The 27,224-nt window shown below is 49.3% G+C and overlaps 13 non-coding genes across 13 annotated transcripts; all 13 read left to right on the top strand.

Annotated features, from left to right (window-relative positions):
* Nucleotides 1-6,705: 6,705 nt before the first annotated feature.
* Trnaa-agc (transfer RNA alanine (anticodon AGC)) lies at nt 6,706-6,779 on the top strand. The gene has a single exon. It is a non-coding gene; the product is annotated as a tRNA-Ala (tRNA).
* Nucleotides 6,780-8,293: 1,514 nt separating this feature from the next.
* Trnaa-agc (transfer RNA alanine (anticodon AGC)) lies at nt 8,294-8,367 on the top strand. The gene has a single exon. It is a non-coding gene; the product is annotated as a tRNA-Ala (tRNA).
* A 1,514-nt stretch (nt 8,368-9,881) lies between these two features.
* On the top strand, nt 9,882-9,955 carry Trnaa-agc (transfer RNA alanine (anticodon AGC)). The gene has a single exon. It is a non-coding gene; the product is annotated as a tRNA-Ala (tRNA).
* Nucleotides 9,956-11,469: 1,514 nt separating this feature from the next.
* Nucleotides 11,470-11,543, top strand: Trnaa-agc (transfer RNA alanine (anticodon AGC)). Its single transcript has one exon. It is a non-coding gene; the product is annotated as a tRNA-Ala (tRNA).
* A 1,514-nt stretch (nt 11,544-13,057) lies between these two features.
* Nucleotides 13,058-13,131, top strand: Trnaa-agc (transfer RNA alanine (anticodon AGC)). Its single transcript has one exon. It is a non-coding gene; the product is annotated as a tRNA-Ala (tRNA).
* Nucleotides 13,132-14,645: 1,514 nt separating this feature from the next.
* Nucleotides 14,646-14,719, top strand: Trnaa-agc (transfer RNA alanine (anticodon AGC)). The gene has a single exon. It is a non-coding gene; the product is annotated as a tRNA-Ala (tRNA).
* Nucleotides 14,720-16,222: 1,503 nt separating this feature from the next.
* On the top strand, nt 16,223-16,296 carry Trnaa-agc (transfer RNA alanine (anticodon AGC)). The gene has a single exon. It is a non-coding gene; the product is annotated as a tRNA-Ala (tRNA).
* A 1,514-nt stretch (nt 16,297-17,810) lies between these two features.
* Trnaa-agc (transfer RNA alanine (anticodon AGC)) lies at nt 17,811-17,884 on the top strand. Its single transcript has one exon. It is a non-coding gene; the product is annotated as a tRNA-Ala (tRNA).
* Nucleotides 17,885-19,399: 1,515 nt separating this feature from the next.
* On the top strand, nt 19,400-19,473 carry Trnaa-agc (transfer RNA alanine (anticodon AGC)). The gene has a single exon. It is a non-coding gene; the product is annotated as a tRNA-Ala (tRNA).
* A 1,514-nt stretch (nt 19,474-20,987) lies between these two features.
* Nucleotides 20,988-21,061, top strand: Trnaa-agc (transfer RNA alanine (anticodon AGC)). The gene has a single exon. It is a non-coding gene; the product is annotated as a tRNA-Ala (tRNA).
* Nucleotides 21,062-22,575: 1,514 nt separating this feature from the next.
* Nucleotides 22,576-22,649, top strand: Trnaa-agc (transfer RNA alanine (anticodon AGC)). The gene has a single exon. It is a non-coding gene; the product is annotated as a tRNA-Ala (tRNA).
* A 1,514-nt stretch (nt 22,650-24,163) lies between these two features.
* Nucleotides 24,164-24,237, top strand: Trnaa-agc (transfer RNA alanine (anticodon AGC)). The gene has a single exon. It is a non-coding gene; the product is annotated as a tRNA-Ala (tRNA).
* Nucleotides 24,238-25,751: 1,514 nt separating this feature from the next.
* Trnaa-agc (transfer RNA alanine (anticodon AGC)) lies at nt 25,752-25,825 on the top strand. Its single transcript has one exon. It is a non-coding gene; the product is annotated as a tRNA-Ala (tRNA).
* Nucleotides 25,826-27,224: the final 1,399 nt, after the last annotated feature.

Here is a 27,224-nt window from a genome sequence, read left to right as displayed (position 1 = left end):
CGTCACAGACTGATATGATGTATACTGTCATAAGGAGAGCAAGATGTAAGTGTGAGGACCGGCTGTTATCGTGGTGTCATCGTGTGCAGATCTGTCTTAGGTATCACGGCTTAACGTCATTGAAGTCTAGAGGTGGACAACACGTTCGTCTTACTCAGAGCGGTGTCTGAACTCTATTTTCGACGTTATGCGTGCCACTTTCATTGTGGCCAACTACGATTCGATACAGAATGCACGAAACCTGAAAGACACCCTCACTGATACATAGAGAGTAGTGTTTGTCTGCGGAATAATGGGAGTGCAAGGGTCTGTGACGTTGATATGACTGTATGTAGCACTACAAGTTATCGGGGGCGTGGGCGTAACTCAGATGGCAGAGCGCTCGCTTAGCGTGCGAGAGGTACTGGGATCGATACCCAGCGCCTCCAGAATTTTTAACACACCTACACGCGCACCTTGCCATGCAAGTGGAATAATTCCCAACCGGCAGAGGTGTGTAGGCAGATACAAGCGAACGATTAGCATCCACAATTGGCGAGCGTGCTTTTATTCGTGCGCAGGAAGCACCCTCCTCCCACACCTACACTTAATTTAGAAACAGTACAAATGTTCCCATAAGATTCTCAAGCCTACGTCGGAAAGATCTGCCTTGCGCCGATTTCACGTAAATCCCACTGCACGTTCCCATTCTTTGCGTCAGTCGGCTGCTACTGGTGTTGCTGGTTGTGACTGCTGATAACAGATGCCGTAGCAATCAATTCATGGAGTGAGTTGTATGTTTTGCGATAGTCTGTCTCTGACAAGGAAGCACAGGTGATATAGGTGCGAACACAGGAAGCTTGCAGCCCCTCGCTGCCTGCAGACACAGAGCAGCCACACTAGAAGAGCGGCCTAAGCCGTAGGCGAAATGTGCTCATTCGCTTTGGCGCGACGTCGAACTGTAAATAAGGCTGTCACTAGCGTGAGCGTTGCGTGAGCGTCGTGTAAAGTCGGAAAAGTCATCTGCATGGGTGATTGCCAAGTTTGGGGAGCGTTTCGTAGTACGATCAGTGCAATGGAGACGCGGAAACTTGTTGTGTCCCAGTGTTTTTCAGTTGGACGACAAGAGTTTTACACAGTAGCAAAGAGCGAGGCACTGAGTTGGCATGAACAATGGAGAGCACAATGGGGCTCGAGATGTGCTTGTTACCTCAGGTGCTGTGTGATTGTCGACAAGGAGTGAAATGGACCAATTTGTGACCGCCCTTTCAATTTAAGACGTTCAAAACAGACGGAATTTGCATTCGTAATACCAGAGCATCGAAACTACTAGGAACTCTTGTGTATATGAACGTGTCCGCGCCTTTGTATTCTGGTACCTTCGCCGCTACAAACCAACCAACCATAGTGTCCGTGCACATCAGAGTCGCAAAGAATGGAGAATAGCCAGGCTTGGTCGTGTGTGTAGCTGTAGCTCAGTTGGCAGATCGTTCGCTTAGCGTGTGAACGGTCTCGGGTTCAAGCCCCGGCTCCTCCATGTTTTGTGGTCAGTGCATGGTAAGTGTTGGTCGCGGCGAACATAAACGCACGCAAGAAGTTGCAAAACCAGCGTCACAGACTGATATGATGTATACTGTCATAAGGAGAGCAAGATGTAAGTGTGAGGACCGGCTGTTATCGTGGTGTCATCGTGTGCAGATCTGTCTTAGGTATCACGGCTTAACGTCATTGAAGTCTAGAGGTGGACAACACGTTCGTCTTACTCAGAGCGGTGTCTGAACTCTATTTTCGACGTTATGCGTGCCACTTTCATTGTGGCCAACTACGATTCGATACAGAATGCACGAAACCTGAAAGACACCCTCACTGATACATAGAGAGTAGTGTTTGTCTGCGGAATAATGGGAGTGCAAGGGTCTGTGACGTTGATATGACTGTATGTAGCACTACAAGTTATCGGGGGCGTGGGCGTAACTCAGATGGTAGAGCGCTCGCTTAGCGTGCGAGAGGTACTGGGATCGATACCCAGCGCCTCCAGAATTTTTAACACACCTACACGCGCACCTTGCCATGCAAGTGGAATAATTCCCAACCGGCAGAGGTGTGTAGGCAGATACAAGCGAACGATTAGCATCCACAATTGGCGAGCGTGCTTTTATTCGTGCGCAGGAAGCACCCTCCTCCCACACCTACACTTAATTTAGAAACAGTACAAATGTTCCCATAAGATTCTCAAGCCTACGTCGGAAAGATCTGCCTTGCGCCGATTTCACGTAAATCCCACTGCACGTTCCCATTCTTTGCGTCAGTCGGCTGCTACTGGTGTTGCTGGTTGTGACTGCTGATAACAGATGCCGTAGCAATCAATTCATGGAGTGAGTTGTATGTTTTGCGATAGTCTGTCTCTGACAAGGAAGCACAGGTGATATAGGTGCGAACACAGGAAGCTTGCAGCCCCTCGCTGCCTGCAGACACAGAGCAGCCACACTAGAAGAGCGGCCTAAGCCGTAGGCGAAATGTGCTCATTCGCTTTGGCGCGACGTCGAACTGTAAATAAGGCTGTCACTAGCGTGAGCGTTGCGTGAGCGTCGTGTAAAGTCGGAAAAGTCATCTGCATGGGTGATTGCCAAGTTTGGGGAGCGTTTCGTAGTACGATCAGTGCAATGGAGACGCGGAAACTTGTTGTGTCCCAGTGTTTTTCAGTTGGACGACAAGAGTTTTACACAGTAGCAAAGAGCGAGGCACTGAGTTGGCATGAACAATGGAGAGCACAATGGGGCTCGAGATGTGCTTGTTACCTCAGGTGCTGTGTGATTGTCGACAAGGAGTGAAATGGACCAATTTGTGACCGCCCTTTCAATTTAAGACGTTCAAAACAGACGGAATTTGCATTCGTAATACCAGAGCATCGAAACTACTAGGAACTCTTGTGTATATGAACGTGTCCGCGCCTTTGTATTCTGGTACCTTCGCCGCTACAAACCAACCAACCATCGTGTCCGTGCACATCAGAGTCGCAAAGAATGGAGAATAGCCAGGCTTGGTCGTGTGTGTAGCTGTAGCTCAGTTGGCAGATCGTTCGCTTAGCGTGTGAACGGTCTCGGGTTCAAGCCCCGGCTCCTCCATGTTTTGTGGTCAGTGCATGGTAAGTGTTGGTCGCGGCGAACATAAACGCACGCAAGAAGTTGCAAAACCAGCGTCACAGACTGATATGATGTATACTGTCATAAGGAGAGCAAGATGTAAGTGTGAGGACCGGCTGTTATCGTGGTGTCATCGTGTGCAGATCTGTCTTAGGTATCACGGCTTAACGTCATTGAAGTCTAGAGGTGGACAACACGTTCGTCTTACTCAGAGCGGTGTCTGAACTCTATTTTCTACGTTATGCGTGCCACTTTCATTGTGGCCAACTACGATTCGATACAGAATGCACGAAACCTGAAAGACACCCTCACTGATACATAGAGAGTAGTGTTTGTCTGCGGAATAATGGGAGTGCAAGGGTCTGTGACGTTGATATGACTGTATGTAGCACTACAAGTTATCGGGGGGGTGGGCGTAGCTCAGATGGTAGAGCGCCCGCTTAGCGTGCGAGAGGTACTGGGATCGATACCCAGCGCCTCCAGAATTTTTAACACACCTGCACGCGCACCTTGCCATGCAAGTGGAATAATTCCCAACCGGCAGAGGTGTGTAGGCAGATACAAGCGAACGATTAGCATCCACAATTGGCGAGCGTGCTTTTATTCGTGCGCAGGAAGCACCCTCCTCCCACACCTACACTTAATTTAGAAACAGTACAAATGTTCCCATAAGATTCTCAAGCCTACGTCGGAAAGATCTGCCTTGCGCCGATTTCACGTAAATCCCACTGCACGTTCCCATTCTTTGCGTCAGTCGGCTGCTACTGGTGTTGCTGCTTGTGACTGCTGATAACAGATGCCGTAGCAATCAATTCATGGAGTGAGTTGTATGTTTTGCGATAGTCTGTCTCTGGCAAGGAAGCACAGGTGATATAGGTGCGAACACAGGAAGCTTGCAGCCCCTCGCTGCCTGCAGACACAGAGCAGCCACACTAGAAGAGCGGCCTAAGCCGTAGGCGAAATGTGCTCATTCGCTTTGGCGCGACGTCGAACTGTAAATAAGGCTGTCACTAGCGTGAGCGTTGCGTGAGCGTCGTGTAAAGTCGGAAAAGTCATCTGCATGGGTGATTGCCAAGTTTGGGGAGCGTTTCGTAGTACGATCAGTGCAATGGAGACGCGGAAACTTGTTGTGTCCCAGTGTTTTTCAGTTGGACGACAAGAGTTTTACACAGTAGCAAAGAGCGAGGCACTGAGTTGGCATGAACAATGGAGAGCACAATGGGGCTCGAGATGTGCTTGTTACCTCAGGTGCTGTGTGATTGTCGACAAGGAGTGAAATGGACCAATTTGTGACCGCCCTTTCAATTTAAGACGTTCAAAACAGACGGAATTTGCATTCGTAATACCAGAGCATCGAAACTACTAGGAACTCTTGTGTATATGAACGTGTCCGCGCCTTTGTATTCTGGTACCTTCGCCGCTACAAACCAACCAACCATCGTGTCCGTGCACATCAGAGTCGCAAAGAATGGAGAATAGCCAGGCTTGGTCGTGTGTGTAGCTGTAGCTCAGTTGGCAGATCGTTCGCTTAGCGTGTGAACGGTCTCGGGTTCAAGCCCCGGCTCCTCCATGTTTTGTGGTCAGTGCATGGTAAGTGTTGGTCGCGGCGAACATAAACGCACGCAAGAAGTTGCAAAACCAGCGTCACAGACTGATATGATGTATACTGTCATAAGGAGAGCAAGATGTAAGTGTGAGGACCGGCTGTTATCGTGGTGTCATCGTGTGCAGATCTGTCTTAGGTATCACGGCTTAACGTCATTGAAGTCTAGAGGTGGACAACACGTTCGTCTTACTCAGAGCGGTGTCTGAACTCTATTTTCTACGTTATGCGTGCCACTTTCATTGTGGCCAACTACGATTCGATACAGAATGCACGAAACCTGAAAGACTCCCTCACTGATACATAGAGAGTAGTGTTTGTCTGCGGAATAATGGGAGTGCAAGGGTCTGTGACGTTGATATGACTGTATGTAGCACTACAAGTTATCGGGGGGTGGGCGTAGCTCAGATGGTATAGCGCTCGCTTAGCGTGCGAGAGGTACTGGGATCGATACCCAGCGCCTCCAGAATTTTTAACACACCTACACGCGCACCTTGCCATGCAAGTGGAATAATTCCCAACCGGCAGAGGTGTGTAGGCAGATACAAGCGAACGATTAGCATCCACAATTGGCGAGCGTGCTTTTATTCGTGCGCAGGAAGCACCCTCCTCCCACACCTACACTTAATTTAGAAACAGTACAAATGTTCCCATAAGATTCTCAAGCCTACGTCGGAAAGATCTGCCTTGCGCCGATTTCACGTAAATCCCACTGCACGTTCCCATTCTTTGCGTCAGTCGGCTGCTACTGGTGTTGCTGGTTGTGACTGCTGATAACAGATGCCGTAGCAATCAATTCATGGAGTGAGTTGTATGTTTTGCGATAGTCTGTCTCTGACAAGGAAGCACAGGTGATATAGGTGCGAACACAGGAAGCTTGCAGCCCCTCGCTGCCTGCAGACACAGAGCAGCCACACTAGAAGAGCGGCCTAAGCCGTAGGCGAAATGTGCTCATTCGCTTTGGTGCGACGTCGAACTGTAAATAAGGCTGTCACTAGCGTGAGCGTTGCGTGAGCGTCGTGTAAAGTCGGAAAAGTCATCTGCATGGGTGATTGCCAAGTTTGGGGAGCGTTTCGTAGTACGATCAGTGCAATGGAGACGCGGAAACTTGTTGTGTCCCAGTGTTTTTCAGTTGGACGACAAGAGTTTTACACAGTAGCAAAGAGCGAGGCACTGAGTTGGCATGAACAATGGAGAGCACAATGGGGCTCGAGATGTGCTTGTTACCTCAGGTGCTGTGTGATTGTCGACAAGGAGTGAAATGGACCAATTTGTGACCGCCCTTTCAATTTAAGACGTTCAAAACAGACGGAATTTGCATTCGTAATACCAGAGCATCGAAACTACTAGGAACTCTTGTGTATATGAACGTGTCCGCGCCTTTGTATTCTGGTACCTTCGCCGCTACAAACCAACCAATCATCGTGTCCGTGCACATCAGAGTCGCAAAGAATGGAGAATAGCCAGGCTTGGTCGTGTGTGTAGCTGTAGCTCAGTTGGCAGATCGTTCGCTTAGCGTGTGAACGGTCTCGGGTTCAAGCCCCGGCTCCTCCATGTTTTGTGGTCAGTGCATGGTAAGTGTTGGTCGCGGCGAACATAAACGCACGCAAGAAGTTGCAAAACCAGCGTCACAGACTGATATGATGTATACTGTCATAAGGAGAGCAAGATGTAAGTGTGAGGACCGGCTGTTATCGTGGTGTCATCGTGTGCAGATCTGTCTTAGGTATCACGGCTTAACGTCATTGAAGTCTAGAGGTGGACAACACGTTCGTCTTACTCAGAGCGGTGTCTGAACTCTATTTTCGACGTTATGCGTGCCACTTTCATTGTGGCCAACTACGATTCGATACAGAATGCACGAAACCTGAAAGACACCCTCACTGATACATAGGGAGTAGTGTTTGTCTGCGGAATAATGGGAGTGCAAGGGTCTGTGACGTTGATATGACTGTATGTAGCACTACAAGTTATCGGGGGGGTGGGCGTAGCTCAGATGGTAGAGCGCTCGCTTAGCGTGCGAGAGGTACTGGGATCGATACCCAGCGCCTCCAGAATTTTTAACACACCTACACGCGCACCTTGCCATGCAAGTGGAATAATTCCCAACCGGCAGAGGTGTGTAGGCAGATACAAGCGAACGATTAGCATCCACAATTGGCGAGCGTGCTTTTATTCGTGCGCAGGAAGCACCCTCCTCCCACACCTACACTTAATTTAGAAACAGTACAAATGTTCCCATAAGATTCTCAAGCCTACGTCGGAAAGATCTGCCTTGCGCCGATTTCACGTAAATCCCACTGCACGTTCCCATTCTTTGCGTCAGTCGGCTGCTACTGGTGTTGCTGGTTGTGACTGCTGATAACAGATGCCGTAGCAATCAATTCATGGAGTGAGTTGTATGTTTTGCGATAGTCTGTCTCTGACAAGGAAGCACAGGTGATATAGGTGCGAACACAGGAAGCTTGCAGCCCCTCGCTGCCTGCAGACACAGAGCAGCCACACTAGAAGAGCGGCCTAAGCCGTAGGCGAAATGTGCTCATTCGCTTTGGCGCGACGTCGAACTGTAAATAAGGCTGTCACTAGCGTGAGCGTTGCGTGAGCGTCGTGTAAAGTCGGAAAAGTCATCTGCATGGGTGATTGCCAAGTTTGGGGAGCGTTTCGTAGTACGATCAGTGCAATGGAGACGCGGAAACTTGTTGTGTCCCAGTGTTTTTCAGTTGGACGACAAGAGTTTTACACAGTAGCAAAGAGCGAGGCACTGAGTTGGCATGAACAATGGAGAGCACAATGGGGCTCGAGATGTGCTTGTTACCTCAGGTGCTGTGTGATTGTCGACAAGGAGTGAAATGGACCAATTTGTGACCGCCCTTTCAATTTAAGACGTTCAAAACAGACGGAATTTGCATTCGTAATACCAGAGCATCGAAACTACTAGGAACTCTTGTGTATATGAACGTGTCCGCGCCTTTGTATTCTGGTACCTTCGCCGCTACAAACCAACCAACCATCGTGTCCGTGCACATCAGAGTCGCAAAGAATGGAGAATAGCCAGGCTTGGTCGTGTGTGTAGCTGTAGCTCAGTTGGCAGATCGTTCGCTTAGCGTGTGAACGGTCTCGGGTTCAAGCCCCGGCTCCTCCATGTTTTGTGGTCAGTGCATGGTAAGTGTTGGTCGCGGCGAACATAAACGCACGCAAGAAGTTGCAAAACCAGCGTCACAGACTGATATGATGTATACTGTCATAAGGAGAGCAAGATGTAAGTGTGAGGACCGGCTGTTATCGTGGTGTCATCGTGTGCAGATCTGTCTTAGGTATCACGGCTTAACGTCATTGAAGTCTAGAGGTGGACAACACGTTCGTCTTACTCAGAGCGGTGTCTGAACTCTATTTTCTACGTTATGCGTGCCACTTTCATTGTGGCCAACTACGATTCGATACAGAATGCACGAAACCTGAAAGACACCCTCACTGATACATAGAGAGTAGTGTTTGTCTGCGGAATAATGGGAGTGCAAGGGTCTGTGACGTTGATATGACTGTATGTAGCACTACAAGTTATCGGGGGGGTGGGCGTAGCTCAGATGGTAGAGCGCTCGCTTAGCGTGCGAGAGGTACTGGGATCGATACCCAGCGCCTCCAGAATTTTTAACACACCTGCACGCGCACCTTGCCATGCAAGTGGAATAATTCCCAACCGGCAGAGGTGTGTAGGCAGATACAAGCGAACGATTAGCATCCACAATTGGCGAGCGTGCTTTTATTCGTGCGCAGGAAGCACCCTCCTCCCACACCTACACTTAATTTAGAAACAGTACAAATGTTCCCATAAGATTCTCAAGCCTACGTCGGAAAGATCTGCCTTGCGCCGATTTCACGTAAATCCCACTGCACGTTCCCATTCTTTGCGTCAGTCGGCTGCTACTGGTGTTGCTGCTTGTGACTGCTGATAACAGATGCCGTAGCAATCAATTCATGGAGTGAGTTGTATGTTTTGCGATAGTCTGTCTCTGGCAAGGAAGCACAGGTGATATAGGTGCGAACACAGGAAGCTTGCAGCCCCTCGCTGCCTGCAGACACAGAGCAGCCACACTAGAAGAGCGGCCTAAGCCGTAGGCGAAATGTGCTCATTCGCTTTGGCGCGACGTCGAACTGTAAATAAGGCTGTCACTAGCGTGAGCGTTGCGTGAGCGTCGTGTAAAGTCGGAAAAGTCATCTGCATGGGTGATTGCCAAGTTTGGGGAGCGTTTCGTAGTACGATCAGTGCAATGGAGACGCGGAAACTTGTTGTGTCCCAGTGTTTTTCAGTTGGACGACAAGAGTTTTACACAGTAGCAAAGAGCGAGGCACTGAGTTGGCATGAACAATGGAGAGCACAATGGGGCTCGAGATGTGCTTGTTACCTCAGGTGCTGTGTGATTGTCGACAAGGAGTGAAATGGACCAATTTGTGACCGCCCTTTCAATTTAAGACGTTCAAAACAGACGGAATTTGCATTCGTAATACCAGAGCATCGAAACTACTAGGAACTCTTGTGTATATGAACGTGTCCGCGCCTTTGTATTCTGGTACCTTCGCCGCTACAAACCAACCAACCATCGTGTCCGTGCACATCAGAGTCGCAAAGAATGGAGAATAGCCAGGCTTGGTCGTGTGTGTAGCTGTAGCTCAGTTGGCAGATCGTTCGCTTAGCGTGTGAACGGTCTCGGGTTCAAGCCCCGGCTCCTCCATGTTTTGTGGTCAGTGCATGGTAAGTGTTGGTCGCGGCGAACATAAACGCACGCAAGAAGTTGCAAAACCAGCGTCACAGACTGATATGATGTATACTGTCATAAGGAGAGCAAGATGTAAGTGTGAGGACCGGCTGTTATCGTGGTGTCATCGTGTGCAGATCTGTCTTAGGTATCACGGCTTAACGTCATTGAAGTCTAGAGGTGGACAACACGTTCGTCTTACTCAGAGCGGTGTCTGAACTCTATTTTCTACGTTATGCGTGCCACTTTCATTGTGGCCAACTACGATTCGATACAGAATGCACGAAACCTGAAAGACTCCCTCACTGATACATAGAGAGTAGTGTTTGTCTGCGGAATAATGGGAGTGCAAGGGTCTGTGACGTTGATATGACTGTATGTAGCACTACAAGTTATCGGGGGGGTGGGCGTAGCTCAGATGGTAGAGCGCTCGCTTAGCGTGCGAGAGGTACTGGGATCGATACCCAGCGCCTCCAGAATTTTTAACACACCTACACGCGCACCTTGCCATGCAAGTGGAATAATTCCCAACCGGCAGAGGTGTGTAGGCAGATACAAGCGAACGATTAGCATCCACAATTGGCGAGCGTGCTTTTATTCGTGCGCAGGAAGCACCCTCCTCCCACACCTACACTTAATTTAGAAACAGTACAAATGTTCCCATAAGATTCTCAAGCCTACGTCGGAAAGATCTGCCTTGCGCCGATTTCACGTAAATCCCACTGCACGTTCCCATTCTTTGCGTGCAGTCGGCTGCTACTGGTGTTGCTGGTTGTGACTGCTGATAACAGATGCCGTAGCAATCAATTCATGGAGTGAGTTGTATGTTTTGCGATAGTCTGTCTCTGACAAGGAAGCACAGGTGATATAGGTGCGAACACAGGAAGCTTGCAGCCCCTCGCTGCCTGCAGACACAGAGCAGCCACACTAGAAGAGCGGCCTAAGCCGTAGGCGAAATGTGCTCATTCGCTTTGGTGCGACGTCGAACTGTAAATAAGGCTGTCACTAGCGTGAGCGTTGCGTGAGCGTCGTGTAAAGTCGGAAAAGTCATCTGCATGGGTGATTGCCAAGTTTGGGGAGCGTTTCGTAGTACGATCAGTGCAATGGAGACGTGGAAACTTGTTGTGTCCCAGTGTTTTTCAGTTGGACGACAAGAGTTTTACACAGTAGCAAAGAGCGAGGCACTGAGTTGGCATGAACAATGGAGAGCACAATGGGGCTCGAGATGTGCTTGTTACCTCAGGTGCTGTGTGATTGTCGACAAGGAGTGAAATGGACCAATTTGTGACCGCCCTTTCAATTTAAGACGTTCAAAACAGACGGAATTTGCATTCGTAATACCAGAGCATCGAAACTACTAGGAACTCTTGTGTATATGAACGTGTCCGCGCCTTTGTATTCTGGTACCTTCGCCGCTACAAACCAACCAACCATCGTGTCCGTGCACATCAGAGTCGCAAAGAATGGAGAATAGCCAGGCTTGGTCGTGTGTGTAGCTGTAGCTCAGTTGGCAGATCGTTCGCTTAGCGTGTGAACGGTCTCGGGTTCAAGCCCCGGCTCCTCCATGTTTTGTGGTCAGTGCATGGTAAGTGTTGGTCGCGGCGAACATAAACGCACGCAAGAAGTTGCAAAACCAGCGTCACAGACTGATATGATGTATACTGTCATAAGGAGAGCAAGATGTAAGTGTGAGGACCGGCTGTTATCGTGGTGTCATCGTGTGCAGATCTGTCTTAGGTATCACGGCTTAACGTCATTGAAGTCTAGAGGTGGACAACACGTTCGTCTTACTCAGAGCGGTGTCTGAACTCTATTTTCTACGTTATGCGTGCCACTTTCATTGTGGCCAACTACGATTCGATACAGAATGCACGAAACCTGAAAGACTCCCTCACTGATACATAGAGAGTAGTGTTTGTCTGCGGAATAATGGGAGTGCAAGGGTCTGTGACGTTGATATGACTGTATGTAGCACTACAAGTTATCGGGGGGTGGGCGTAGCTCAGATGGTAGAGCGCTCGCTTAGCGTGCGAGAGGTACTGGGATCGATACCCAGCGCCTCCAGAATTTTTAACACACCTACACGCGCACCTTGCCATGCAAGTGGAATAATTCCCAACCGGCAGAGGTGTGTAGGCAGATACAAGCGAACGATTAGCATCCACAATTGGCGAGCGTGCTTTTATTCGTGCGCAGGAAGCACCCTCCTCCCACACCTACACTTAATTTAGAAACAGTACAAATGTTCCCATAAGATTCTCAAGCCTACGTCGGAAAGATCTGCCTTGCGCCGATTTCACGTAAATCCCACTGCACGTTCCCATTCTTTGCGTCAGTCGGCTGCTACTGGTGTTGCTGGTTGTGACTGCTGATAACAGATGCCGTAGCAATCAATTCATGGAGTGAGTTGTATGTTTTGCGATAGTCTGTCTCTGACAAGGAAGCACAGGTGATATAGGTGCGAACACAGGAAGCTTGCAGCCCCTCGCTGCCTGCAGACACAGAGCAGCCACACTAGAAGAGCGGCCTAAGCCGTAGGCGAAATGTGCTCATTCGCTTTGGTGCGACGTCGAACTGTAAATAAGGCTGTCACTAGCGTGAGCGTTGCGTGAGCGTCGTGTAAAGTCGGAAAAGTCATCTGCATGGGTGATTGCCAAGTTTGGGGAGCGTTTCGTAGTACGATCAGTGCAATGGAGACGCGGAAACTTGTTGTGTCCCAGTGTTTTTCAGTTGGACGACAAGAGTTTTACACAGTAGCAAAGAGCGAGGCACTGAGTTGGCATGAACAATGGAGAGCACAATGGGGCTCGAGATGTGCTTGTTACCTCAGGTGCTGTGTGATTGTCGACAAGGAGTGAAATGGACCAATTTGTGACCGCCCTTTCAATTTAAGACGTTCAAAACAGACGGAATTTGCATTCGTAATACCAGAGCATCGAAACTACTAGGAACTCTTGTGTATATGAACGTGTCCGCGCCTTTGTATTCTGGTACCTTCGCCGCTACAAACCAACCAATCATCGTGTCCGTGCACATCAGAGTCGCAAAGAATGGAGAATAGCCAGGCTTGGTCGTGTGTGTAGCTGTAGCTCAGTTGGCAGATCGTTCGCTTAGCGTGTGAACGGTCTCGGGTTCAAGCCCCGGCTCCTCCATGTTTTGTGGTCAGTGCATGGTAAGTGTTGGTCGCGGCGAACATAAACGCACGCAAGAAGTTGCAAAACCAGCGTCACAGACTGATATGATGTATACTGTCATAAGGAGAGCAAGATGTAAGTGTGAGGACCGGCTGTTATCGTGGTGTCATCGTGTGCAGATCTGTCTTAGGTATCACGGCTTAACGTCATTGAAGTCTAGAGGTGGACAACACGTTCGTCTTACTCAGAGCGGTGTCTGAACTCTATTTTCGACGTTATGCGTGCCACTTTCATTGTGGCCAACTACGATTCGATACAGAATGCACGAAACCTGAAAGACACCCTCACTGATACATAGGGAGTAGTGTTTGTCTGCGGAATAATGGGAGTGCAAGGGTCTGTGACGTCGATATGACTGTATGTAGCACTACAAGTTATCGGGGGGGTGGGCGTAGCTCAGATGGTAGAGCGCTCGCTTAGCGTGCGAGAGGTACTGGGATCGATACCCAGCGCCTCCAGAATTTTTAACACACCTACACGCGCACCTTGCCATGCAAGTGGAATAATTCCCAACCGGCAGAGGTGTGTAGGCAGATACAAGCGAACGATTAGCATCCACAATTGGCGAGCGTGCTTTTATTCGTGCGCAGGAAGCACCCTCCTCCCACACCTACACTTAATTTAGAAACAGTACAAATGTTCCCATAAGATTCTCAAGCCTACGTCGGAAAGATCTGCCTTGCGCCGATTTCACGTAAATCCCACTGCACGTTCCCATTCTTTGCGTCAGTCGGCTGCTACTGGTGTTGCTGGTTGTGACTGCTGATAACAGATGCCGTAGCAATCAATTCATGGAGTGAGTTGTATGTTTTGCGATAGTCTGTCTCTGACAAGGAAGCACAGGTGATATAGGTGCGAACACAGGAAGCTTGCAGCCCCTCGCTGCCTGCAGACACAGAGCAGCCACACTAGAAGAGCGGCCTAAGCCGTAGGCGAAATGTGCTCATTCGCTTTGGCGCGACGTCGAACTGTAAATAAGGCTGTCACTAGCGTGAGCGTTGCGTGAGCGTCGTGTAAAGTCGGAAAAGTCATCTGCATGGGTGATTGCCAAGTTTGGGGAGCGTTTCGTAGTACGATCAGTGCAATGGAGACGCGGAAACTTGTTGTGTCCCAGTGTTTTTCAGTTGGACGACAAGAGTTTTACACAGTAGCAAAGAGCGAGGCACTGAGTTGGCATGAACAATGGAGAGCACAATGGGGCTCGAGATGTGCTTGTTACCTCAGGTGCTGTGTGATTGTCGACAAGGAGTGAAATGGACCAATTTGTGACCGCCCTTTCAATTTAAGACGTTCAAAACAGACGGAATTTGCATTCGTAATACCAGAGCATCGAAACTACTAGGAACTCTTGTGTATATGAACGTGTCCGCGCCTTTGTATTCTGGTACCTTCGCCGCTACAAACCAACCAATCATCGTGTCCGTGCACATCAGAGTCGCAAAGAATGGAGAATAGCCAGGCTTGGTCGTGTGTGTAGCTGTAGCTCAGTTGGCAGATCGTTCGCTTAGCGTGTGAACGGTCTCGGGTTCAAGCCCCGGCTCCTCCATGTTTTGTGGTCAGTGCATGGTAAGTGTTGGTCGCGGCGAACATAAACGCACGCAAGAAGTTGCAAAACCAGCGTCACAGACTGATATGATGTATACTGTCATAAGGAGAGCAAGATGTAAGTGTGAGGACCGGCTGTTATCGTGGTGTCATCGTGTGCAGATCTGTCTTAGGTATCACGGCTTAACGTCATTGAAGTCTAGAGGTGGACAACACGTTCGTCTTACTCAGAGCGGTGTCTGAACTCTATTTTCGACGTTATGCGTGCCACTTTCATTGTGGCCAACTACGATTCGATACAGAATGCACGAAACCTGAAAGACACCCTCACTGATACATAGGGAGTAGTGTTTGTCTGCGGAATAATGGGAGTGCAAGGGTCTGTGACGTTGATATGACTGTATGTAGCACTACAAGTTATCGGGGGGGTGGGCGTAGCTCAGATGGTAGAGCGCTCGCTTAGCGTGCGAGAGGTACTGGGATCGATACCCAGCGCCTCCAGAATTTTTAACACACCTACACGCCCACCTTGCCATGCAAGTGGAATAATTCCCAACCGGCAGAGGTGTGTAGGCAGATACAAGCGAACGATTAGCATCCACAATTGGCGAGCGTGCTTTTATTCGTGCGCAGGAAGCACCCTCCTCCCACACCTACACTTAATTTAGAAACAGTACAAATGTTCCCATAAGATTCTCAAGCCTACGTCGGAAAGATCTGCCTTGCGCCGATTTCACGTAAATCCCACTGCACGTTCCCATTCTTTGCGTCAGTCGGCTGCTACTGGTGTTGCTGGTTGTGACTGCTGATAACAGATGCCGTAGCAATCAATTCATGGAGTGAGTTGTATGTTTTGCGATAGTCTGTCTCTGACAAGGAAGCACAGGTGATATAGGTGCGAACACAGGAAGCTTGCAGCCCCTCGCTGCCTGCAGACACAGAGCAGCCACACTAGAAGAGCGGCCTAAGCCGTAGGCGAAATGTGCTCATTCGCTTTGGCGCGACGTCGAACTGTAAATAAGGCTGTCACTAGCGTGAGCGTCGTGTAAAGTCGGAAAAGTCATCTGCATGGGTGATTGCCAAGTTTGGGGAGCGTTTCGTAGTACGATCAGTGCAATGGAGACGCGGAAACTTGTTGTGTCCCAGTGTTTTTCAGTTGGACGACAAGAGTTTTACACAGTAGCAAAGAGCGAGGCACTGAGTTGGCATGAACAATGGAGAGCACAATGGGGCTCGAGATGTGCTTGTTACCTCAGGTGCTGTGTGATTGTCGACAAGGAGTGAAATGGACCAATTTGTGACCGCCCTTTCAATTTAAGACGTTCAAAACAGACGGAATTTGCATTCGTAATACCAGAGCATCGAAACTACTAGGAACTCTTGTGTATATGAACGTGTCCGCGCCTTTGTATTCTGGTACCTTCGCCGCTACAAACCAACCAACCATCGTGTCCGTGCACATCAGAGTCGCAAAGAATGGAGAATAGCCAGGCTTGGTCGTGTGTGTAGCTGTAGCTCAGTTGGCAGATCGTTCGCTTAGCGTGTGAACGGTCTCGGGTTCAAGCCCCGGCTCCTCCATGTTTTGTGGTCAGTGCATGGTAAGTGTTGGTCGCGGCGAACATAAACGCACGCAAGAAGTTGCAAAACCAGCGTCACAGACTGATATGATGTATACTGTCATAAGGAGAGCAAGATGTAAGTGTGAGGACCGGCTGTTATCGTGGTGTCATCGTGTGCAGATCTGTCTTAGGTATCACGGCTTAACGTCATTGAAGTCTAGAGGTGGACAACACGTTCGTCTTACTCAGAGCGGTGTCTGAACTCTATTTTCTACGTTATGCGTGCCACTTTCATTGTGGCCAACTACGATTCGATACAGAATGCACGAAACCTGAAAGACACCCTCACTGATACATAGAGAGTAGTGTTTGTCTGCGGAATAATGGGAGTGCAAGGGTCTGTGACGTTGATATGACTGTATGTAGCACTACAAGTTATCGGGGGGGTGGGCGTAGCTCAGATGGTAGAGCGCTCGCTTAGCGTGCGAGAGGTACTGGGATCGATACCCAGCGCCTCCAGAATTTTTAACACACCTGCACGCGCACCTTGCCATGCAAGTGGAATAATTCCCAACCGGCAGAGGTGTGTAGGCAGATACAAGCGAACGATTAGCATCCACAATTGGCGAGCGTGCTTTTATTCGTGCGCAGGAAGCACCCTCCTCCCACACCTACACTTAATTTAGAAACAGTACAAATGTTCCCATAAGATTCTCAAGCCTACGTCGGAAAGATCTGCCTTGCGCCGATTTCACGTAAATCCCACTGCACGTTCCCATTCTTTGCGTCAGTCGGCTGCTACTGGTGTTGCTGCTTGTGACTGCTGATAACAGATGCCGTAGCAATCAATTCATGGAGTGAGTTGTATGTTTTGCGATAGTCTGTCTCTGGCAAGGAAGCACAGGTGATATAGGTGCGAACACAGGAAGCTTGCAGCCCCTCGCTGCCTGCAGACACAGAGCAGCCACACTAGAAGAGCGGCCTAAGCCGTAGGCGAAATGTGCTCATTCGCTTTGGCGCGACGTCGAACTGTAAATAAGGCTGTCACTAGCGTGAGCGTTGCGTGAGCGTCGTGTAAAGTCGGAAAAGTCATCTGCATGGGTGATTGCCAAGTTTGGGGAGCGTTTCGTAGTACGATCAGTGCAATGGAGACGCGGAAACTTGTTGTGTCCCAGTGTTTTTCAGTTGGACGACAAGAGTTTTACACAGTAGCAAAGAGCGAGGCACTGAGTTGGCATGAACAATGGAGAGCACAATGGGGCTCGAGATGTGCTTGTTACCTCAGGTGCTGTGTGATTGTCGACAAGGAGTGAAATGGACCAATTTGTGACCGCCCTTTCAATTTAAGACGTTCAAAACAGACGGAATTTGCATTCGTAATACCAGAGCATCGAAACTACTAGGAACTCTTGTGTATATGAACGTGTCCGCGCCTTTGTATTCTGGTACCTTCGCCGCTACAAACCAACCAACCATCGTGTCCGTGCACATCAGAGTCGCAAAGAATGGAGAATAGCCAGGCTTGGTCGTGTGTGTAGCTGTAGCTCAGTTGGCAGATCGTTCGCTTAGCGTGTGAACGGTCTCGGGTTCAAGCCCCGGCTCCTCCATGTTTTGTGGTCAGTGCATGGTAAGTGTTGGTCGCGGCGAACATAAACGCACGCAAGAAGTTGCAAAACCAGCGTCACAGACTGATATGATGTATACTGTCATAAGGAGAGCAAGATGTAAGTGTGAGGACCGGCTGTTATCGTGGTGTCATCGTGTGCAGATCTGTCTTAGGTATCACGGCTTAACGTCATTGAAGTCTAGAGGTGGACAACACGTTCGTCTTACTCAGAGCGGTGTCTGAACTCTATTTTCTACGTTATGCGTGCCACTTTCATTGTGGCCAACTACGATTCGATACAGAATGCACGAAACCTGAAAGACTCCCTCACTGATACATAGAGAGTAGTGTTTGTCTGCGGAATAATGGGAGTGCAAGGGTCTGTGACGTTGATATGACTGTATGTAGCACTACAAGTTATCGGGGGGGTGGGCGTAGCTCAGATGGTAGAGCGCTCGCTTAGCGTGCGAGAGGTACTGGGATCGATACCCAGCGCCTCCAGAATTTTTAACACACCTACACGCGCACCTTGCCATGCAAGTGGAATAATTCCCAACCGGCAGAGGTGTGTAGGCAGATACAAGCGAACGATTAGCATCCACAATTGGCGAGCGTGCTTTTATTCGTGCGCAGGAAGCACCCTCCTCCCACACCTACACTTAATTTAGAAACAGTACAAATGTTCCCATAAGATTCTCAAGCCTACGTCGGAAAGATCTGCCTTGCGCCGATTTCACGTAAATCCCACTGCACGTTCCCATTCTTTGCGTGCAGTCGGCTGCTACTGGTGTTGCTGGTTGTGACTGCTGATAACAGATGCCGTAGCAATCAATTCATGGAGTGAGTTGTATGTTTTGCGATAGTCTGTCTCTGACAAGGAAGCACAGGTGATATAGGTGCGAACACAGGAAGCTTGCAGCCCCTCGCTGCCTGCAGACACAGAGCAGCCACACTAGAAGAGCGGCCTAAGCCGTAGGCGAAATGTGCTCATTCGCTTTGGTGCGACGTCGAACTGTAAATAAGGCTGTCACTAGCGTGAGCGTTGCGTGAGCGTCGTGTAAAGTCGGAAAAGTCATCTGCATGGGTGATTGCCAAGTTTGGGGAGCGTTTCGTAGTACGATCAGTGCAATGGAGACGCGGAAACTTGTTGTGTCCCAGTGTTTTTCAGTTGGACGACAAGAGTTTTACACAGTAGCAAAGAGCGAGGCACTGAGTTGGCATGAACAATGGAGAGCACAATGGGGCTCGAGATGTGCTTGTTACCTCAGGTGCTGTGTGATTGTCGACAAGGAGTGAAATGGACCAATTTGTGACCGCCCTTTCAATTTAAGACGTTCAAAACAGACGGAATTTGCATTCGTAATACCAGAGCATCGAAACTACTAGGAACTCTTGTGTATATGAACGTGTCCGCGCCTTTGTATTCTGGTACCTTCGCCGCTACAAACCAACCAATCATCGTGTCCGTGCACATCAGAGTCGCAAAGAATGGAGAATAGCCAGGCTTGGTCGTGTGTGTAGCTGTAGCTCAGTTGGCAGATCGTTCGCTTAGCGTGTGAACGGTCTCGGGTTCAAGCCCCGGCTCCTCCATGTTTTGTGGTCAGTGCATGGTAAGTGTTGGTCGCGGCGAACATAAACGCACGCAAGAAGTTGCAAAACCAGCGTCACAGACTGATATGATGTATACTGTCATAAGGAGAGCAAGATGTAAGTGTGAGGACCGGCTGTTATCGTGGTGTCATCGTGTGCAGATCTGTCTTAGGTATCACGGCTTAACGTCATTGAAGTCTAGAGGTGGACAACACGTTCGTCTTACTCAGAGCGGTGTCTGAACTCTATTTTCTACGTTATGCGTGCCACTTTCATTGTGGCCAACTACGATTCGATACAGAATGCACGAAACCTGAAAGACACCCTCACTGATACATAGGGAGTAGTGTTTGTCTGCGGAATAATGGGAGTGCAAGGGTCTGTGACGTTGATATGACTGTATGTAGCACTACAAGTTATCGGGGGGGTGGGCGTAGCTCAGATGGTAGAGCGCTCGCTTAGCGTGCGAGAGGTACTGGGATCGATACCCAGCGCCTCCAGAATTTTTAACACACCTACACGCGCACCTTGCCATGCAAGTGGAATAATTCCCAACCGGCAGAGGTGTGTAGGCAGATACAAGCGAACGATTAGCATCCACAATTGGCGAGCGTGCTTTTATTCGTGCGCAGGAAGCACCCTCCTCCCACACCTACACTTAATTTAGAAACAGTACAAATGTTCCCATAAGATTCTCAAGCCTACGTCGGAAAGATCTGCCTTGCGCCGATTTCACGTAAATCCCACTGCACGTTCCCATTCTTTGCGTCAGTCGGCTGCTACTGGTGTTGCTGGTTGTGACTGCTGATAACAGATGCCGTAGCAATCAATTCATGGAGTGAGTTGTATGTTTTGCGATAGTCTGTCTCTGACAAGGAAGCACAGGTGATATAGGTGCGAACACAGGAAGCTTGCAGCCCCTCGCTGCCTGCAGACACAGAGCAGCCACACTAGAAGAGCGGCCTAAGCCGTAGGCGAAATGTGCTCATTCGCTTTGGTGCGACGTCGAACTGTAAATAAGGCTGTCACTAGCGTGAGCGTTGCGTGAGCGTCGTGTAAAGTCGGAAAAGTCATCTGCATGGGTGATTGCCAAGTTTGGGGAGCGTTTCGTAGTACGATCAGTGCAATGGAGACGCGGAAACTTGTTGTGTCCCAGTGTTTTTCAGTTGGACGACAAGAGTTTTACACAGTAGCAAAGAGCGAGGCACTGAGTTGGCATGAACAATGGAGAGCACAATGGGGCTCGAGATGTGCTTGTTACCTCAGGTGCTGTGTGATTGTCGACAAGGAGTGAAATGGACCAATTTGTGACCGCCCTTTCAATTTAAGACGTTCAAAACAGACGGAATTTGCATTCGTAATACCAGAGCATCGAAACTACTAGGAACTCTTGTGTATATGAACGTGTCCGCGCCTTTGTATTCTGGTACCTTCGCCGCTACAAACCAACCAATCATCGTGTCCGTGCACATCAGAGTCGCAAAGAATGGAGAATAGCCAGGCTTGGTCGTGTGTGTAGCTGTAGCTCAGTTGGCAGATCGTTCGCTTAGCGTGTGAACGGTCTCGGGTTCAAGCCCCGGCTCCTCCATGTTTTGTGGTCAGTGCATGGTAAGTGTTGGTCGCGGCGAACATAAACGCACGCAAGAAGTTGCAAAACCAGCGTCACAGACTGATATGATGTATACTGTCATAAGGAGAGCAAGATGTAAGTGTGAGGACCGGCTGTTATCGTGGTGTCATCGTGTGCAGATCTGTCTTAGGTATCACGGCTTAACGTCATTGAAGTCTAGAGGTGGACAACACGTTCGTCTTACTCAGAGCGGTGTCTGAACTCTATTTTCTACGTTATGCGTGCCACTTTCATTGTGGCCAACTACGATTCGATACAGAATGCACGAAACCTGAAAGACACCCTCACTGATACATAGGGAGTAGTGTTTGTCTGCGGAATAATGGGAGTGCAAGGGTCTGTGACGTTGATATGACTGTATGTAGCACTACAAGTTATCGGGTGGGTGGGCGTAGCTCAGATGGTAGAGCGCTCGCTTAGCGTGCGAGAGGTACTGGGATCGATACCCAGCGCCTCCAGAATTTTTAACACACCTACACGCGCACCTTGCCATGCAAGTGGAATAATTCCCAACCGGCAGAGGTGTGTAGGCAGATACAAGCGAACGATTAGCATCCACAATTGGCGAGCGTGCTTTTATTCGTGCGCAGGAAGCACCCTCCTCCCACACCTACACTTAATTTAGAAACAGTACAAATGTTCCCATAAGATTCTCAAGCCTACGTCGGAAAGATCTGCCTTGCGCCGATTTCACGTAAATCCCACTGCACGTTCCCATTCTTTGCGTCAGTCGGCTGCTACTGGTGTTGCTGGTTGTGACTGCTGATAACAGATGCCGTAGCAATCAATTCATGGAGTGAGTTGTATGTTTTGCGATAGTCTGTCTCTGACAAGGAAGCACAGGTGATATAGGTGCGAACACAGGAAGCTTGCAGCCCCTCGCTGCCTGCAGACACAGAGCAGCCACACTAGAAGAGCGGCCTAAGCCGTAGGCGAAATGTGCTCATTCGCTTTGGCGCGACGTCGAACTGTAAATAAGGCTGTCACTAGCGTGAGCGTTGCGTGAGCGTCGTGTAAAGTCGGAAAAGTCATCTGCATGGGTGATTGCCAAGTTTGGGGAGCGTTTCGTAGTACGATCAGTGCAATGGAGACGCGGAAACTTGTTGTGTCCCAGTGTTTTTCAGTTGGACGACAAGAGTTTTACACAGTAGCAAAGAGCGAGGCACTGAGTTGGCATGAACAATGGAGAGCACAATGGGGCTCGAGATGTGCTTGTTACCTCAGGTGCTGTGTGATTGTCGACAAGGAGTGAAATGGACCAATTTGTGACCGCCCTTTCAATTTAAGACGTTCAAAACAGACGGAATTTGCATTCGTAATACCAGAGCATCGAAACTACTAGGAACTCTTGTGTATATGAACGTGTCCGCGCCTTTGTATTCTGGTACCTTCGCCGCTACAAACCAACCAATCATCGTGTCCGTGCACATCAGAGTCGCAAAGAATGGAGAATAGCCAGGCTTGGTCGTGTGTGTAGCTGTAGCTCAGTTGGCAGATCGTTCGCTTAGCGTGTGAACGGTCTCGGGTTCAAGCCCCGGCTCCTCCATGTTTTGTGGTCAGTGCATGGTAAGTGTTGGTCGCGGCGAACATAAACGCACGCAAGAAGTTGCAAAACCAGCGTCACAGACTGATATGATGTATACTGTCATAAGGAGAGCAAGATGTAAGTGTGAGGACCGGCTGTTATCGTGGTGTCATCGTGTGCAGATCTGTCTTAGGTATCACGGCTTAACGTCATTGAAGTCTAGAGGTGGACAACACGTTCGTCTTACTCAGAGCGGTGTCTGAACTCTATTTTCTACGTTATGCGTGCCACTTTCATTGTGGCCAACTACGATTCGATACAGAATGCACGAAACCTGAAAGACACCCTCACTGATACATAGGGAGTAGTGTTTGTCTGCGGAATAATGGGAGTGCAAGGGTCTGTGACGTTGATATGACTGTATGTAGCACTACAAGTTATCGGGTGGGTGGGCGTAGCTCAGATGGTAGAGCGCTCGCTTAGCGTGCGAGAGGTACTGGGATCGATACCCAGCGCCTCCAGAATTTTTAACACACCTACACGCGCACCTTGCCATGCAAGTGGAATAATTCCCAACCGGCAGAGGTGTGTAGGCAGATACAAGCGAACGATTAGCATCCACAATTGGCGAGCGTGCTTTTATTCGTGCGCAGGAAGCACCCTCCTCCCACACCTACACTTAATTTAGAAACAGTACAAATGTTCCCATAAGATTCTCAAGCCTACGTCGGAAAGATCTGCCTTGCGCCGATTTCACGTAAATCCCACTGCACGTTCCCATTCTTTGCGTCAGTCGGCTGCTACTGGTGTTGCTGGTTGTGACTGCTGATAACAGATGCCGTAGCAATCAATTCATGGAGTGAGTTGTATGTTTTGCGATAGTCTGTCTCTGACAAGGAAGCACAGGTGATATAGGTGCGAACACAGGAAGCTTGCAGCCCCTCGCTGCCTGCAGACACAGAGCAGCCACACTAGAAGAGCGGCCTAAGCCGTAGGCGAAATGTGCTCATTCGCTTTGGCGCGACGTCGAACTGTAAATAAGGCTGTCACTAGCGTGAGCGTTGCGTGAGCGTCGTGTAAAGTCGGAAAAGTCATCTGCATGGGTGATTGCCAAGTTTGGGGAGCGTTTCGTAGTACGATCAGTGCAATGGAGACGCGGAAACTTGTTGTGTCCCAGTGTTTTTCAGTTGGACGACAAGAGTTTTACACAGTAGCAAAGAGCGAGGCACTGAGTTGGCATGAACAATGGAGAGCACAATGGGGCTCGAGATGTGCTTGTTACCTCAGGTGCTGTGTGATTGTCGACAAGGAGTGAAATGGACCAATTTGTGACCGCCCTTTCAATTTAAGACGTTCAAAACAGACGGAATTTGCATTCGTAATACCAGAGCATCGAAACTACTAGGAACTCTTGTGTATATGAACGTGTCCGCGCCTTTGTATTCTGGTACCTTCGCCGCTACAAACCAACCAATCATCGTGTCCGTGCACATCAGAGTCGCAAAGAATGGAGAATAGCCAGGCTTGGTCGTGTGTGTAGCTGTAGCTCAGTTGGCAGATCGTTCGCTTAGCGTGTGAACGGTCTCGGGTTCAAGCCCCGGCTCCTCCATGTTTTGTGGTCAGTGCATGGTAAGTGTTGGTCGCGGCGAACATAAACGCACGCAAGAAGTTGCAAAACCAGCGTCACAGACTGATATGATGTATACTGTCATAAGGAGAGCAAGATGTAAGTGTGAGGACCGGCTGTTATCGTGGTGTCATCGTGTGCAGATCTGTCTTAGGTATCACGGCTTAACGTCATTGAAGTCTAGAGGTGGACAACACGTTCGTCTTACTCAGAGCGGTGTCTGAACTCTATTTTCGACGTTATGCGTGCCACTTTCATTGTGGCCAACTACGATTCGATACAGAATGCACGAAACCTGAAAGACACCCTCACTGATACATAGGGAGTAGTGTTTGTCTGCGGAATAATGGGAGTGCAAGGGTCTGTGACGTTGATATGACTGTATGTAGCACTACAAGTTATCGGGGGGGTGGGCGTAGCTCAGATGGTAGAGCGCTCGCTTAGCGTGCGAGAGGTACTGGGATCGATACCCAGCGCCTCCAGAATTTTTAACACACCTACACGCCCACCTTGCCATGCAAGTGGAATAATTCCCAACCGGCAGAGGTGTGTAGGCAGATACAAGCGAACGATTAGCATCCACAATTGGCGAGCGTGCTTTTATTCGTGCGCAGGAAGCACCCTCCTCCCACACCTACACTTAATTTAGAAACAGTACAAATGTTCCCATAAGATTCTCAAGCCTACGTCGGAAAGATCTGCCTTGCGCCGATTTCACGTAAATCCCACTGCACGTTCCCATTCTTTGCGTCAGTCGGCTGCTACTGGTGTTGCTGGTTGTGACTGCTGATAACAGATGCCGTAGCAATCAATTCATGGAGTGAGTTGTATGTTTTGCGATAGTCTGTCTCTGACAAGGAAGCACAGGTGATATAGGTGCGAACACAGGAAGCTTGCAGCCCCTCGCTGCCTGCAGACACAGAGCAGCCACACTAGAAGAGCGGCCTAAGCCGTAGGCGAAATGTGCTCATTCGCTTTGGCGCGACGTCGAACTGTAAATAAGGCTGTCACTAGCGTGAGCGTTGCGTGAGCGTCGTGTAAAGTCGGAAAAGTCATCTGCATGGGTGATTGCCAAGTTTGGGGAGCGTTTCGTAGTACGATCAGTGCAATGGAGACGCGGAAACTTGTTGTGTCCCAGTGTTTTTCAGTTGGACGACAAGAGTTTTACACAGTAGCAAAGAGCGAGGCACTGAGTTGGCATGAACAATGGAGAGCACAATGGGGCTCGAGATGTGCTTGTTACCTCAGGTGCTGTGTGATTGTCGACAAGGAGTGAAATGGACCAATTTGTGACCGCCCTTTCAATTTAAGACGTTCAAAACAGACGGAATTTGCATTCGTAATACCAGAGCATCGAAACTACTAGGAACTCTTGTGTATATGAACGTGTCCGCGCCTTTGTATTCTGGTACCTTCGCCGCTACAAACCAACCAATCATCGTGTCCGTGCACATCAGAGTCGCAAAGAATGGAGAATAGCCAGGCTTGGTCGTGTGTGTAGCTGTAGCTCAGTTGGCAGATCGTTCGCTTAGCGTGTGAACGGTCTCGGGTTCAAGCCCCGGCTCCTCCATGTTTTGTGGTCAGTGCATGGTAAGTGTTGGTCGCGGCGAACATAAACGCACGCAAGAAGTTGCAAAACCAGCGTCACAGACTGATATGATGTATACTGTCATAAGGAGAGCAAGATGTAAGTGTGAGGACCGGCTGTTATCGTGGTGTCATCGTGTGCAGATCTGTCTTAGGTATCACGGCTTAACGTCATTGAAGTCTAGAGGTGGACAACACGTTCGTCTTACTCAGAGCGGTGTCTGAACTCTATTTTCGACGTTATGCGTGCCACTTTCATTGTGGCCAACTACGATTCGATACAGAATGCACGAAACCTGAAAGACACCCTCACTGATACATAGGGAGTAGTGTTTGTCTGCGGAATAATGGGAGTGCAAGGGTCTGTGACGTTGATATGACTGTATGTAGCACTACAAGTTATCGGGGGGGTGGGCGTAGCTCAGATGGTAGAGCGCTCGCTTAGCGTGCGAGAGGTACTGGGATCGATACCCAGCGCCTCCAGAATTTTTAACACACCTACACGCCCACCTTGCCATGCAAGTGGAATAATTCCCAACCGGCAGAGGTGTGTAGGCAGATACAAGCGAACGATTAGCATCCACAATTGGCGAGCGTGCTTTTATTCGTGCGCAGGAAGCACCCTCCTCCCACACCTACACTTAATTTAGAAACAGTACAAATGTTCCCATAAGATTCTCAAGCCTACGTCGGAAAGATCTGCCTTGCGCCGATTTCACGTAAATCCCACTGCACGTTCCCATTCTTTGCGTCAGTCGGCTGCTACTGGTGTTGCTGGTTGTGACTGCTGATAACAGATGCCGTAGCAATCAATTCATGGAGTGAGTTGTATGTTTTGCGATAGTCTGTCTCTGACAAGGAAGCACAGGTGATATAGGTGCGAACACAGGAAGCTTGCAGCCCCTCGCTGCCTGCAGACACAGAGCAGCCACACTAGAAGAGCGGCCTAAGCCGTAGGCGAAATGTGCTCATTCGCTTTGGCGCGACGTCGAACTGTAAATAAGGCTGTCACTAGCGTGAGCGTTGCGTGAGCGTCGTGTAAAGTCGGAAAAGTCATCTGCATGGGTGATTGCCAAGTTTGGGGAGCGTTTCGTAGTACGATCAGTGCAATGGAGACGCGGAAACTTGTTGTGTCCCAGTGTTTTTCAGTTGGACGACAAGAGTTTTACACAGTAGCAAAGAGCGAGGCACTGAGTTGGCATGAACAATGGAGAGCACAATGGGGCTCGAGATGTGCTTGTTACCTCAGGTGCTGTGTGATTGTCGACAAGGAGTGAAATGGACCAATTTGTGACCGCCCTTTCAATTTAAGACGTTCAAAACAGACGGAATTTGCATTCGTAATACCAGAGCATCGAAACTACTAGGAACTCTTGTGTATATGAACGTGTCCGCGCCTTTGTATTCTGGTACCTTCGCCGCTACAAACCAACCAATCATCGTGTCCGTGCACATCAGAGTCGCAAAGAATGGAGAATAGCCAGGCTTGGTCGTGTGTGTAGCTGTAGCTCAGTTGGCAGATCGTTCGCTTAGCGTGTGAACGGTCTCGGGTTCAAGCCCCGGTTCCTCCATGTTTTGTGGTCAGTGCATGGTAAGTGTTGGTCGCGGCGAACATAAACGCACGCAAGAAGTTGCAAAACCAGCGTCACAGACTGATATGATGTATACTGTCATAAGGAGAGCAAGATGTAAGTGTGAGGACCGGCTGTTATCGTGGTGTCATCGTGTGCAGATCTGTCTTAGGTATCACGGCTTAACGTCATTGAAGTCTAGAGGTGGACAACACGTTCGTCTTACTCAGAGCGGTGTCTGAACTCTATTTTCGACGTTATGCGTGCCACTTTCATTGTGGCCAACTACGATTCGATACAGAATGCACGAA

The sequence above is a fragment of the Schistocerca gregaria genome, chromosome 11 (genome assembly GCF_023897955.1).
Source record: "Schistocerca gregaria isolate iqSchGreg1 chromosome 11, iqSchGreg1.2, whole genome shotgun sequence".
Lineage (NCBI taxonomy): Eukaryota > Metazoa > Arthropoda > Insecta > Orthoptera > Acrididae > Schistocerca > Schistocerca gregaria.
Note: the sequence above shows the minus strand (reverse complement) of the source record. Positions and strands in the feature narration are given on the sequence as shown.